This window comes from Eptesicus fuscus, chromosome 24, assembly GCF_027574615.1.
Source record: "Eptesicus fuscus isolate TK198812 chromosome 24, DD_ASM_mEF_20220401, whole genome shotgun sequence".
NCBI lineage: Eukaryota > Metazoa > Chordata > Mammalia > Chiroptera > Vespertilionidae > Eptesicus > Eptesicus fuscus.
Genome location: NC_072496.1, coordinates 6,207,172 through 6,220,490, shown reverse-complemented (window position 1 = coordinate 6,220,490; position 13,319 = coordinate 6,207,172). Strand labels below are relative to the sequence as shown.

Sequence of the window (13,319 nt, the reverse complement as noted above, 5' to 3'; positions counted from 1 at the left end):
CTCTCCGGCCTCCACTGCAGCACTAAGGATGTCCCACAGGGGGAGCGGGCCTAAGCCATCAGTCGGACATCCCCCGATGGCTCCCGGACTGCAAGAGGGTGCAGGCCGGGCTGAGGGACACCCTTCCCCGCCCCCCCCCCGGCCAAGTGCACGAATTTCATGCACCACGCCTCTAGTATATTTATAATATCGGTGACCTGTTTGTGAATCCCTCTGTACTGAAAACCATGTTGGTCACCAGGCTTGCTTCGTGGTCTATATAACAAATTCTGAGAAGGCCTATCTGCCCCCTTACGATACGGAGTGGTCCCCAACCGTCAATGATGGCAATGGGACTCACTCTCGGACACACGTTGGCCAGAACACCCTGTGTTTCAAATTTCTTCATTTAAAAAATGAAAAAGTAAAAGGAGATGCTTTCCAAGGATCCTTTAGACTATAATTCTAACCATCACAGATAAATATGAAAAAAAAAGGACCATCCCAAAATAATGTCTTTCAATCTCAGCTTCATCTCAATCATCTGTTACCAAGTGAGACCGAGATGCAGGAATAAATAAAATGAGGGGAGAGGAGCTGAATTTCCCATCAAGCACTAGTTTCATCTTTCAAAAATCCTCTCACACCACCCTGGGGGGAAATGACTGATTAGAATTTCAGTGTACTTCGTTTTTGTTTTTTTAAGTCAAAGATGAAAAGTGAACAGCAGAAGGTACAGTAACTCTATGCTTTAACCCAAGCCCCACGCAGAAGACTTAGGTGATGTTGAAGCCATAACCGATGCAGATGCCCCCACGTAACTCCTCCAGCCCCGTCTTTAATGAAAAGCTTTGCTCATTCGGCCTACTTTAGCCTCAAAGTCTTTAAGTAAATCATGTGGGTTCCTCCCCAATGTCCTCAGGAACAAAAAGTCACTTTCGCGACCTCTTCTCTGACCCCCATGTCTGCCCCACCTCTCAACACTGCATGTGTGTGTTTTACTCCGCTTGCCAGGCGACCTGATGGCAGGAGATCGTGGAGACGTAAGAGGCCGCAGCCCTGAGCAAAAACACTGCTTCAGAACAACGGGTTCCGATTGTCTCCATTTTTCCACTAGACAAATTTTACAAAAACTTGTAACAATATTTGTGCAGCACAAACACTGAAATACATCCAGTGATAGTCTAAAATTGTATGCTGTCCTAAAAAAAGGTTAAGCATAACTGTCATTGAGCTCTCTGTATTTTTGTATTTTTTTTTAAATATATTTTATTGATTTTTTTACAGAGAGGAAGGGAGAAGGATAGAGATCCAGAAACATCAATGAGAGAGAAACATCGATCAGCTGCCTCCTGCACACCCCCTATTGGGGATGTGCCCGCAACCAAGGTACATGCCCTTGACCGGAATCGAACCCGGGACCTTTCAGTCCACAGGCCGACGCTCTATCCACCGAGCCAAACCGGTTTCAGCTGTATTTTTTTTTTTAATTTTTAAATTGATTTTATAGAGAGGAAGGAAGAGGAGGAGAGAGAGAGAAACATCAGTGATGAGAGAGAATCCCTGATCGGCTGCCTACTACATGCCCCCCCCTCCCGAACTTGGAATCGAGCCCACAACCCAGGCACATGCCCTGAATCAAACTGTGACCTCCTGGTTCATGGGCCTACGCTCAACCACTGAACCACACCAGCTGGGCTGCACTGGAAATTTGGGGGTAAAAAGTTCTGGGAATAAAAATAAGCCGATGACTAGAGCTTGAATTATTTTTTAACCTGTGACTCAGAGCACGTGTCAGCGTCACAGTGGAAATCTCTTCATCCCTCACAAGAGGAACCCTTACGTGACAACATCTACAGAACCCTAACGCAAGACGGCATGAAGCAGGTAAAGCAGAGGGCCTCTTACAGCGCGCAACCCAAGGAGCAAATCTGTGAGCGGATAAAGAGCGCTGTTTTCCAGTTTTCAAAAATTATTATTTTGGGACATGCAACATGATTCCCACGGTTCAAGAAATATGATGTCCTGAAGGAAGTCCCCGTGGGAGCACACGAGTTAGGCAACACTAAACCCCTCTTTTGTAAATCAGGTCGTTTCAATGCTCAAAAAAAAGAAGACAAAAGGTTTTCAAAAATATACATCTATCAAAAAACCCCAAAGCAGAAGAGTCCAATATGATGGCCCCACTTCTTCCTCTACCGTTTCTTACCACCACGGCTCTGCAGCGGGCACCTGGAGGCATTCCAAAGACTGAAGCGCATAGCTCACTGAATTTGGAAATTGCCTGACTTGTGCAGACGTCTTTATAATTATTTTTAAACTAGAAGCCCAGCGCGCAAAATCGCGCAGCCCCGTCCACCCGTGCCAGTCTTTGGTCCTTACGGCGTTAGGGCCACGGGCCTTTTATAATATAGATATGCGTTTATTATACACACCACTTCATCAGCCATCAGCTGCCTGGTCACTTCAACGTCCCTGGAAAAGCTACACGCACTGAAACAAAGACATCTCCAAAGGAACACATCCAAGTGGCCAGGCAAAGGCCAAAAAATGCAAAAAAAATAAAATAAAATAAAATAAAAATAAATTAGTGGATTCATTTTCTAATGAAAATGAAAAATGTTCAACATGAGAGGTTAAGGATATACATCTAACTCCACGCAAGGCCAAGGAGCAGCGGGAGGGAGGAGCCAGATGTGAGAAGAGCGGAGATGCTCTGGGGAGAGGAGGAACCGCCACGTGAGGGTGTGGAAGGCGCGAAGGGACAGGTCCGGCCCAGGTACCTGCCGTCCCAGAGGGCACCTGGCACCTGGAGAACCCACATCAAAGCCGGGCCAGGAAGGGACTCATTTTGAATTTCATATAAAGAGAATACGAAGTATTTGGGTTTTTTTAAGATAAATTCTGGTGGCGAAAAATAAGGATGAAAAATGAATTATAATAGCTAATACATTGAGGGTTTACTATGTCAGGCACTTTGTAAGAGTTTTACATGCATTAATTCATTTCATTCATATAACAACATCCTATTTTGTAACTACATTATAGAGGTTGTAAGAAGAAACTTCAGCTTCATTTAAGCTATAGCTGGTATCTTTTCACTTTAATCATCTCAATATTTTGTAGGATTTAAGGAAATTTATAACTATAAATAAATTTTTAAAATAAGATTTCCATAATACTCTCAAGCATCTCAATCATGAAAAACTCCTAAACTAGTCATCAAAACAAGGTATTACAAATCCTGCTGCAGAATTACACACAAATACATTCAAATTTCTGCTCTCTCCACTGCGATGTCCTACCTTAAATTAAACAAACCCATACATTTATTCTAAATGTGCCCTTTCTTCCGTATTCCTTCTATGTATAAAAGCCCACAGGGGTTCTTAGCGACAAATTCAAATCAAGTCCTCCCATTCCTTTCCACAACATCTGAGGACCTTTCCTGGCTGGAGACAGACATTCTGTAGCAAAAAAAAAAAAAAATCTCTGGTCTTTGTCCCGGTTCCTGGCACAGAGCTCCTAAAACCCTTGGCATCTCCTGAGCAGGAAGAGAGTCCTGGCATGCTAATGAGATGACTTGTGGGCCTGAGGAAGGGAGCTGTTTTCAGAAATACTGAGCCATGATCAGAGGGTGGCAATTTCCAGTCCCCCCCGCCTCCAAACCCCCACCTCTGGGGAGGGTCGAAGGGTCGGAAATTGACTTCACAATCATGCTGATGCAATCTGAGTTGCATCCTTTATATTATTAAACCAGCAACAACAAGGAAAGTGCTTTCCTAAGTTCTGGGAGTCCTTCCGGTGAAGGATCAAACCCGACTCGGTGGTCAGCGGGGCGTAAGTGGGTGGCCTTCGTACCCCCACTGGCGGCCGGGATCTGAAACGGGGAGTCTTGTGGGGCTGAGCCACTAGCCTGTGGGGTCGGGGGTAACTGAACTGCTGGACACCCCGCTGGTGTGGAAAATAGTAGGCGAATGGGCTGTTGATGTGGGAAGAAAACCGCTCCAGAGACCAGCCCCCATGACAGGTGGGCACCACAGAAGCCAGGGAAGCACCCTTTTTGGATCTCACGGACTCAGAAACCTCCAATACAGATCGGATGGATCAATATAGAAGGCTGACAATACCGTATTTTGGCCGACTTGCCAGACAGGAAATTGGGGACTGGGGAGGGGTCACCATAACTTAATGAAAGGCAGTATTTTAGAACGTAAAACATCTCAAAATAAAGGCAACATCTATACTAATAAAAGGGTGATATGCTAATTAGACCGGGAGACCTTCCAAACATCCTTCCAGACAAAGCCATGGTGGCAGGGCCAAGGCAGAGGCGATTAGGGGTGATCAGGCCAGGAGGGGAGGGCAGTTGGGGGGCAAGCAGACCGGCAAGGGGGGGGGCAGTTGAGGGTGATCAGGCTGGCATGGGGGGAGAGTTGAGGGTGAGCAGGCTGGCGGGGGGGGGGGGAACAGCAGGTGGGGGCGAGCAGGCCAGTAGGCAGAGTGGTTAGGGGCAATCAGGCAGGTGAGCGGTTAGGAGCCAGCGGTCCCAGATTGTGAGAGGGATGTTCGACTGCCGGTTTAGGCCCAATCCCGGTGGGATCCCAGATTGGAGGGTGCAGGCCGGGCTGAGGGACACTCCCACCCCACCCCACCCCCTGTGCACAAATTTCGTGCACCAGGCCACTAGTACAGAAGTATACCGTAAATGTCATCGCTAGCTTTCTAACCAGTTCTCCCTGCTGTCTGGGGTTTGCTTTCTTCTTTCTCACTTCCCTCTCACCCAGTAAAATACTTAAGCGTTTGCTGTGAAGTATGACTAGCCTTAGCCACAACAGAACCGCCTGTTCATGAGTGTACAGACAGACAACAGGGGAATGACAGGGACAGCTCAGAGGGTCCTCTGACAGGCGTTAGGGTCGCCGGAGGAAGAACACACAAAGCCAAAGAGAGTAAAGAATTATGAATCTATTAGGTCCCCTGGACAACCAGATGGGCTGAGCCCCAAAATGGTGCCAGCCCCCAAAGGCGGGGAGTCAGAGGTTTTTTTTTTAAAAGGACTCTAGGCGGGATTTCTCTGCGCAGGTCCGGATTCTGGGACGCTCCGGAGGGGAGAGCTCACCGTCTTAGCAAGTGGAATGTGGTCTAAGCAAGTGGAACGTCCCCTGTGAAGTGGCCTCAAGGTCAGTTCCCAGGGGAGCGGGTACCGGTTCAATTATTGGATCAGACCGAACAAGAGGGATTTCCAGCTTTCTCCGGGAGGATCTGTAGCTGAAGAAGTCCACAGGAGGACTTCTGAGATGCTGAGACCGTACACATACGTGCAGCTTTTCGGGGACACGTTAACAGGAAGGGAGGCAAGATTTAAGAACCACAGCTACTGAAGAGTCAGAGAGGAATAAAAAAAAAAAAGAAATGAAGATCGAAACAAGCACAGCAAGCCGGGTGAGCGTGGCTCAGTGGTTGAGTGTTAACCTAGGAACCAGGAGGTCACGGTTCGATTCCCAGTCAGGGCACAGGCCCGGGCTGCAGGCTCCATCCCCAGTGTGGGGCGTGCAGGAGGCAGCCGATCCATGATTCTCTCTCATCATGGATGTTTCTCTCTCTCTTCCTCTCTGAAATAAAAACATATAAAAAAAAATTTTTTTTAAAAAGAACCAAGCACAGCAAAAAAGGCAAACATTTCATACTCGTTATACGACCATTCTCTCCGCATTACAACAAGCCTCAAAATGAGTACCTACTCAAAGCCTTCAGCGTCCTGAGTCCGTAAGGGAACTACTACGTGCAAAGATTAAACCAGTCGATTATATAGCCTGTGAAGAGCAGGCACTTAAATTCGTTATAAACAAAAATTTCATTTTACGATCAAATGCACTTGGTACATACAGTCGATACAGTTTTTCTTCCTGGTGTTAACTCGGGTATTTTAAAATAAAACATGGCATCAGAAGGCTGGAGAGAGCTGATTGTTTAAAAACATAACGACGGTAACACGGCATTACAATCCTGTGACTTGGTCAAGTAACTCATTCCTGAATACAATCAGATTTCCCGAACAAGGTATATATGACGGCAGAGGGATCCGTTGCCAAATTCCATTCTCCCAGGTACTAAGTGAATGGAAAGCGTCCTGGTTATTCAAGCACCTTAAGGACGGCTTGGCTATTCTGGTAGATGCTATTTATTGAGGTTGCAATAAAGACAAGGCTTTGAAAATAGCAACTTCCCTTCAAAGCCGTCACTCACTAATGATTACTTGTCAAAGCGGGCGTGACAGGGACAGCGCCCAGCACCCAGGAGACACGCTTTAAATACTTGTTCAGTACCCGATTCCATCGAACGCAATCCTACGTATCGAGACCTGGCTCCAACACCGTTTCTCTGCTAAGCCTTTCTGGGGTCCCCAAAGCCGGGATGAATGCACCCTCCCACCGTCCTCATTCATCTTTCCACCAGGGAGGCTCTCTGAGGAGGTCCTACCTGAGCCACAGGAAGGGGAGGTTACGTTCTTTACCCCAAATGCACTGGGAAGTCACTCGAAGTCTTTAAGCAGAACAGGAGGTACGGTTTTTAAATTTTTTAAAATATATTTTATTGATTTTTTACAGAGAGGAAGGGAGAGGGACAGAGAGTTAGAAACATCGATGAGAGAGAAACATCCATCAGCGGCCTCCTGCACACCCCCTACCGGGGATGTGCCTGCAACCAAGGTACATGCCCTTGACCGCAATCGAACCTGGGACCCTTGAGTCCGCAGGCCGACACTCTATCCACTGAGCCAAACCGGTTAGGGCGGAGGTACATTTTTAACTTTTTGCACTCGGATGTCGAGTGTGACTCGACACGGTTAGCATTAGAATAAAGGAATCGAGAAAAAAGCAAGTGAGTGCAAAGGGTTAAAAGATGACTCTAGCCACTACGTACATAGAGGAGGGGTTCCGGAAAGTGGCATGGAAAGCAAGAATGGAAGCATGAAGAGCAGTGTGAGGTGCTCATATGGTGACACTGAACCTCACTAGAAACATGGGAGGGAAGCACATGGGAGTACACATATGTTGTAAGAATATCAGGCCCTAGCTGGTTTGGCTCGTGGATAGAGCGTCGGCCTGAGGACTGAAGGGTCCCGGGTTCAATTCTCGTCAAGGGCACATGCCCAGGTTGTGGGCTCGATCCCCACTAGGGGCTGAGCAGGAGGCAGCCGATCAATGATTCTCTCTCATCATTGATGTTTCTCTCTCTCCCTCTCTCTTTTCCTCTCTGAAATCAATCTATACTAATAAAAGGGTAATATGCTAATTAGACTGGGAGACCTTCCGGATGTCCTTCTGGACAAAGCCATGGTGGCGGGGCCGAGACAGAGGCGTTTAGGGACGATTAGGCCAGGAGGGGAGGGCAGGTGGGGGTGATCAGGCCGGAAAGGGGGGGGGGGGGGCAGTTGGGCATGAGCAGGTCGGCAGGCAGAGTGCTTAGGGGCGATCAAGCAGGCAGGCAGGTGAGCGATTGGGAGCCAGCAGTCCCGGATTGTGAGAAGGATGTCTGACTGCCAGTTTAGGCCCAATCAGGATCGGGCCTAAACCAGCAGTCGGACATCCCCCAAGGGGTCCCAGATTGGAGAGGGTGCAGGCCAAGCTGAGGGACAGTCCCCTCCCATGCACGAATTTTGTGCACCAGGCCACTAGTAAAAACATATTTTTAAAAAAGAAAGTATATGCCGAAACCGGTTTGGCTCAGTGGATAAGAGCATCGGCCTGCGGACTCAAGGGTCCCAGGTTTGATTCCGGTTAAGGGCATGTACCTTGGTTGCGGGCACATCCCCAGTGGGGGTTGTGCAAGAGGCAGCTGATCAATGTTTCTCTCTCATCGATGTTTCTAACTCTCTATCCCTCTCTCTTCCTCTCTGTAAAAAATCAATAAAATATATTAAAAAAAAAGAAAGAAAGTATATTGGACAGGATTCGCTAGTATACAGATAAGAGGGGAGGGGGAATAAGGGAGGACAACCGAAGGCAGGAGAAAATTCTGGATGTCACCTAGCATTTTACGGACACTCCCAAAGTCCACGTGGCATGCTGTAAAACGTATCGCTGTTGAAAGCCCTGGTCCTAATACATCTATGTTTACATACGTGTTAGCACATCTTCACCATCTTTGAAGAAGGAGAGTGTCATTCATCCCCAAACCCTCTGTTTCCGTTATGTCCAGGTCTGTACAATAACCCCTGCTATACTACCAACCACTTAGGGAGTTCAGCCTGAAAAAGCGAATTAGCACCTTGGCTGTTACGACGCTGAGTCATTCTCTGAACTAACATGTCAGTGGCTCAGAAGATAAAATATTAAGGAAGAAATTACACACCAGAAAGTGGGGGATTCTAAAAGTGGGATTCCCGTCTTAACGCTCCCATGTCCAGTGTTTTTGGTCAAGCCTGCCATTTTATCACATCTCAAGCGTGAAAGAGGGGTGGCGTGAACCCAATGTCAGATCTCAATTCCACACACTTTGTTCCCACCTATATTCCACAGCTGTCGGAGTTCAGGAACGCTGAGGTGGGGCCATCTCATTCATAAAAGAGTATGCAGTCAAATCGGAGTAAGCATGCCTTTTCCTCCAACAGGAAAGCGGGCAATACATACCAGGTCCTATATGGTGTTACGCACCCGAAGGGTCACAAATCGAGGGCGTTCTCTCTCAGATCACCACCCTGCGAACCTCGGGCTCAAGTCCAGAACCCTCCCGCCGTCCCATCACCCCTCCACGGTCTGTCCATCCTACTCCGGCCGCCCCCATCCGCGCGTGCCCTTTGCTCACACTGCTCACCAGCTTTAACGGGGGCCTCCCTTCGCGTCTCAGCTGCGTGATTTCAGCAGTCTGCTAACTGTATTGCGGACGCAATTTTACTCCCAGCTCCGAACGCTTCTTAAATGCATGTTTTCTAAATCAGATCTAATCGTGTCGCCCTTCCGGCCAGCACACCCCGAAGACTCATTTCAGGGTACACTCTGGCTGCGTGGCATGGCACGCGAGGTCCGTGCCGTGGTGTGGCCTCTGTCTTTTGACATTCAAGCTTTCCCTCAGATCCCGAGAGCATGTGAAAGCGCACCTCACGCCACGCCACCATCCCTCTGCTGGGGACACACGCGTGCAAAAACAGTTCAAAACTCCAAGGCAACAGCAGAAACGCCACGCTAGTCCAGAGCATTGAACGCGCCTCTCCCTCCGCCTGAACGCACTGCACCGTCCCTCTTCCCAAACATAGTAGCTTCTGCCTTAAATCCTAGCTGTCCCCCAAAACGCCGGCCCGAGTGTCACACCCTCTCTCCCGCCCCCAACGGGGGACCCATTCTGTGTCATCACAATCCGCGATGCGTACCATCTCTCCACCCTCGGGTGGCAAGCCCGAAAGGGTGAGCATGGCAGTTTTTCCTTTCTCCGCATTAAGATTTCTTCAAGTGGTGACCTGAAAGGCAGTGAGGGAGATGAACTGTAAAGAAACAAAATCTGCCACCTGTCGGAGCCCTCAAATACGCCGGTGAGAGCTCCCGTTTCTGACTTCCAATGCCCAGGTGGACCATCTATCGACTCCTCTCTCTTCTGTCCACAAAACATGCCCTTTAGCCCCGAAAACACTCCGCCCTGGGGAGCCACGCGGGTCCCCCTGCACCCTTCTCCGGGCTGTGTCCTTAGCTGTGCTTGTGGCCACACGTATGCACCGAGACGGTACCTGTAATTGTGCAATTTAAATATCCTATAGACGGGCCAAAACCGGTTTGGCTCAGTGGATAGAGCGTCGGCCTGCGGACTCAAGGGTCCCGGGTTCGATTCCGGTCAAGGGCATGTACCTTGGTTGCGGGCACATCCCCAGTAGGAGGGTGTGCAGGAGGCAGCTGATCGATGTTTCTCTCTCATCGATGTTTCTGACTCTCTATCCCTCTCTCTTCCTCTCTGTAAAAAATCAATAAAATATATTTTTAAAAAAAAATATTCTATAGACGGACACCATGTGAGTTTACAGAACTTCTATGAAAGGAAGTGAAATGTTCCGGCAGGTTTCTGTAAAGGCGGGGTCTCTAACAAATGGTGGGACAAATATAAAAGGGGGAGGTCACACAAGTCTGGCAGAACGCTATATTCAGATCGCTTTCCGCCGGCCTTAAGTTCTCTCTCCGCTTTAAAGAAACCAAAGCTGAATCTTTGGAGAGAAAAGATGGGCATTAACTTTAGGAAAGAAAAAAGTAATGTGGATTTCTCATCCCTGGGCTAACAGGGAAAGCTTTAGAATGAACACGTATGTTATAAAGCAGGCTAACACAGGTAAAGGTCTATGTCCTTTTTAAGGGCACCCAACTGTAACTAGTTCAGTTAACCAACCACTATGACCAGTACAGGTCACGTTAGATACCGGGGCTTCTACTATAAGGCACATTTACGAAATACTGAACAGCTTTTCTCCTTTTATATTTCATTAAAGAAAACTTGTTAATAAGGAAGGAAGGGGAAAGCTGCTTGCTAGTAACAATGAGGTGCTGTCACGGCTCACGGATTGAGGGATGCAGGAGAAACATTGTGAATGTCGCTGACAAACAACAGACACAAATAACGGCAGCACACACACACTTGTTGTCTACAAGGCAAGGAAACCATCTGGGAGGCAGCAGTTCCAAATATGTAGGAAGGCAAAATTTCCCATCGAGACCACACAGTTACGTATCACTCTCAAGTTTCTAAGAAATACTAAATGGCTTTAACCTTTTGCACTCGGATGTCGAGGGTGACTCGACACGGTTAGCATTAGAATAAAGGAATCGAGAAAAAAGCAAGCAAGTGCAAAGGGTTAATAATCACCATCATCATCATCATCATCATCATCTACACTAATAAGAGAGTAACATGCTAATTGACCGTACCTTCGCAACGCCCACCAGCCAATCAGGGGTAAGTATGCAAATTAACCTAACAAAGATGGAAGGTTAATTTGCATACACAGGCACCGAGCAGCCGGGGGGGAAGGGTGGGACACTTGCATCGTCACTCCGCACCACCCCAGTTGCTCCAGGCCTCTGGGCAGCACAGTAAGGCGGGAAGGTGGAAAGGCGGCTCCGGACCGGAGCGAAAGTGGTACTGGCAGCCAGCGGAAGGAAGGCCCATTCTTGCACAAATCTTAGTGCATCGGGCCTCTAGTAATAATAATAATAATAAAAAGGTAAAAAGATGTCACAACTAAACTCTTCATCCCACAACATCTATATTCATGTGCAAAGTACAAATGCAATCTAGTATAGTCACTGATCCATAGCCACCAAAGAAAATAAGAAGAACATCTTAAGAAGGATCGCATGTTCTGAGAAAACAAGTCTGCCGGGTTATCCTGTAGAATGAAAAAGTCTCTGATATTGTCAGGCTAAGGAATGAGCAGAAAAAGTACCCTAAAGGAGGTGCTTACTACATGTAGTCATGTGTTTAGAAGTAGAGAGAGGAATCTTTTTTTAAAATATGTTTTTATTAATTTGAGAGAGGAAGGGAGAGATTGAAACATCAATGATGGGAGAGAATCATGGATCGGCTGCCTCTTGCACGCCCCGCACTGGGGATCAAGCCCGCAACCCAGGCATGTGCCCTTGACCAAAATCGAACCCAGGACCCTTCAGTCAGCAGGCCGACGCTCTATCCACTGAGCCAAACCAGCTAGGGCAAAGAGGAACCTTTTTTTTATACAGCTTTGCAGTACTATTTGACTTGCATTATGAATACCTCTTGCTTGAATAAGCATCGACTATGCAAATCCTATATGCAAATTCTATCAAGGTCACCTGGCCAACAACAAGAACCTGCCACTGCCAACAATATTCCTGGAGAAATAAAGAAAACGAAAATGTACAACTTCAATATTCACAGAACCACACGAGAGAAGAGACGACGAGGGTGGGATCGATAAGGCGTGGTGGAGGCAAAAGAAAATGAAGGCACACTGGGCAGGAAGTAAAAAGAGATATTAAGAAACTGGTAAGAATGGAAATACCTTGGGTGGGGACCTGCAACTGTGCAACCCTGGCTGGGCACATACTGAAGGGATGCTTGCTGCTCAAGAGCAGACAGATTCAAGCCCGCCTGCCTTTACTGGGATACGAAAATCTAGTTAACAAAAATCAATCAAATGTCTTTTTTTAAAAAGAATTAAAATCAACTGGTTCAGGAAACTACACTCTAGAACTACCCACAAATAAGAATTTTCAGAGCCTAAGTTTCAAAGTATCACTTACCTGTATGCACAAAAGTGTCTTTAAAGGGCTAAAATACAAAACTATCAGTCCAGAATTCTCTATCCAAGGAAAATATTCTTTTTTAAATTTACTTCAGAGTCCAGAGTGCTAACCATTACACAGAGGAAGGGAGAGGGAGAGAGAGAGAAACATCAATGATGAGAGAGAATCATTGATCGGCTGCCTCCTGCATGCCCCTCACTGGGGATCGAGCCCACAACCCAGGCATGTGCCCTGACCGGGAATCGAACCATGATCTCCTGGTTCATAGGTCAACACTCAACCACTTGAGCGCATCAGCCGGGTGGAAAATATTCTTTAAAAATGAAGGTAAATAAAGACATTTTCCGATTTTTACAAAAAGTTATTTTTTAAAGAAAAGTTCATCCTGAACACTGGAAAGAACTGGTACTAGATGGAAAGTCGAATATTCAGTATGATATAAAAAGCATCGAAAATGGTTAAGTATAGGATGATTATAAATTAGATTATGACTGTTCAAAGAAAAAAACCGGTAACATTATTTTATGGCATTTCAAACTATGTCGACAATATATAGGACAACTACAGCAAACAGAATGGAAGGAAGGCGGATACATGCAAGTACATACATGAGCAGCAAAAACATTATGCCACAGGAAGCAATACAAGAATATGTATCTGATGACTCCGAGATGAAGTTTAGAAACAGGAAATGCTAATCAATAGTGGAAATCAATCGCAGCGATTTGCAGATGGGGGAGGGGTTGAAAGCAAGATGACACTCCTTCAGGGGACTTTGCCATCACCCCGGAATGTTCTGTCAAACAGATATATGCATCTGTCAAAGCTCACCCAGTGGTCTGTGCGTGTCACTGTATCTCTTTTACCACAAAAGGAATAAAAATGGTAGACTGAGCCCCAGTTAATGATACACACGCTGGAATACTGAGGACATAGTGCACTGCTGACTAGAACTTACTTTTTAAGTGCATCAAAATAAATAAATTATCCTACCTAATAATAGACAAATATGCAAATTGACCGTACCTTCGCTATGCCCGCGATTGGCCAGGAGGCGCGGGGGGGCGGGACTCAGGG

At 47.0% G+C, this 13,319-nt stretch overlaps 1 protein-coding gene across 2 annotated transcripts in view; it reads right to left on the bottom strand.

The window, feature by feature from the left end:
- Nucleotides 1-13,319, bottom strand: part of ENAH (ENAH actin regulator) — a 90,947-nt gene that overhangs the window by 51,329 nt on the left and 26,299 nt on the right. The gene's annotated exons all lie outside the window — the stretch shown is intronic.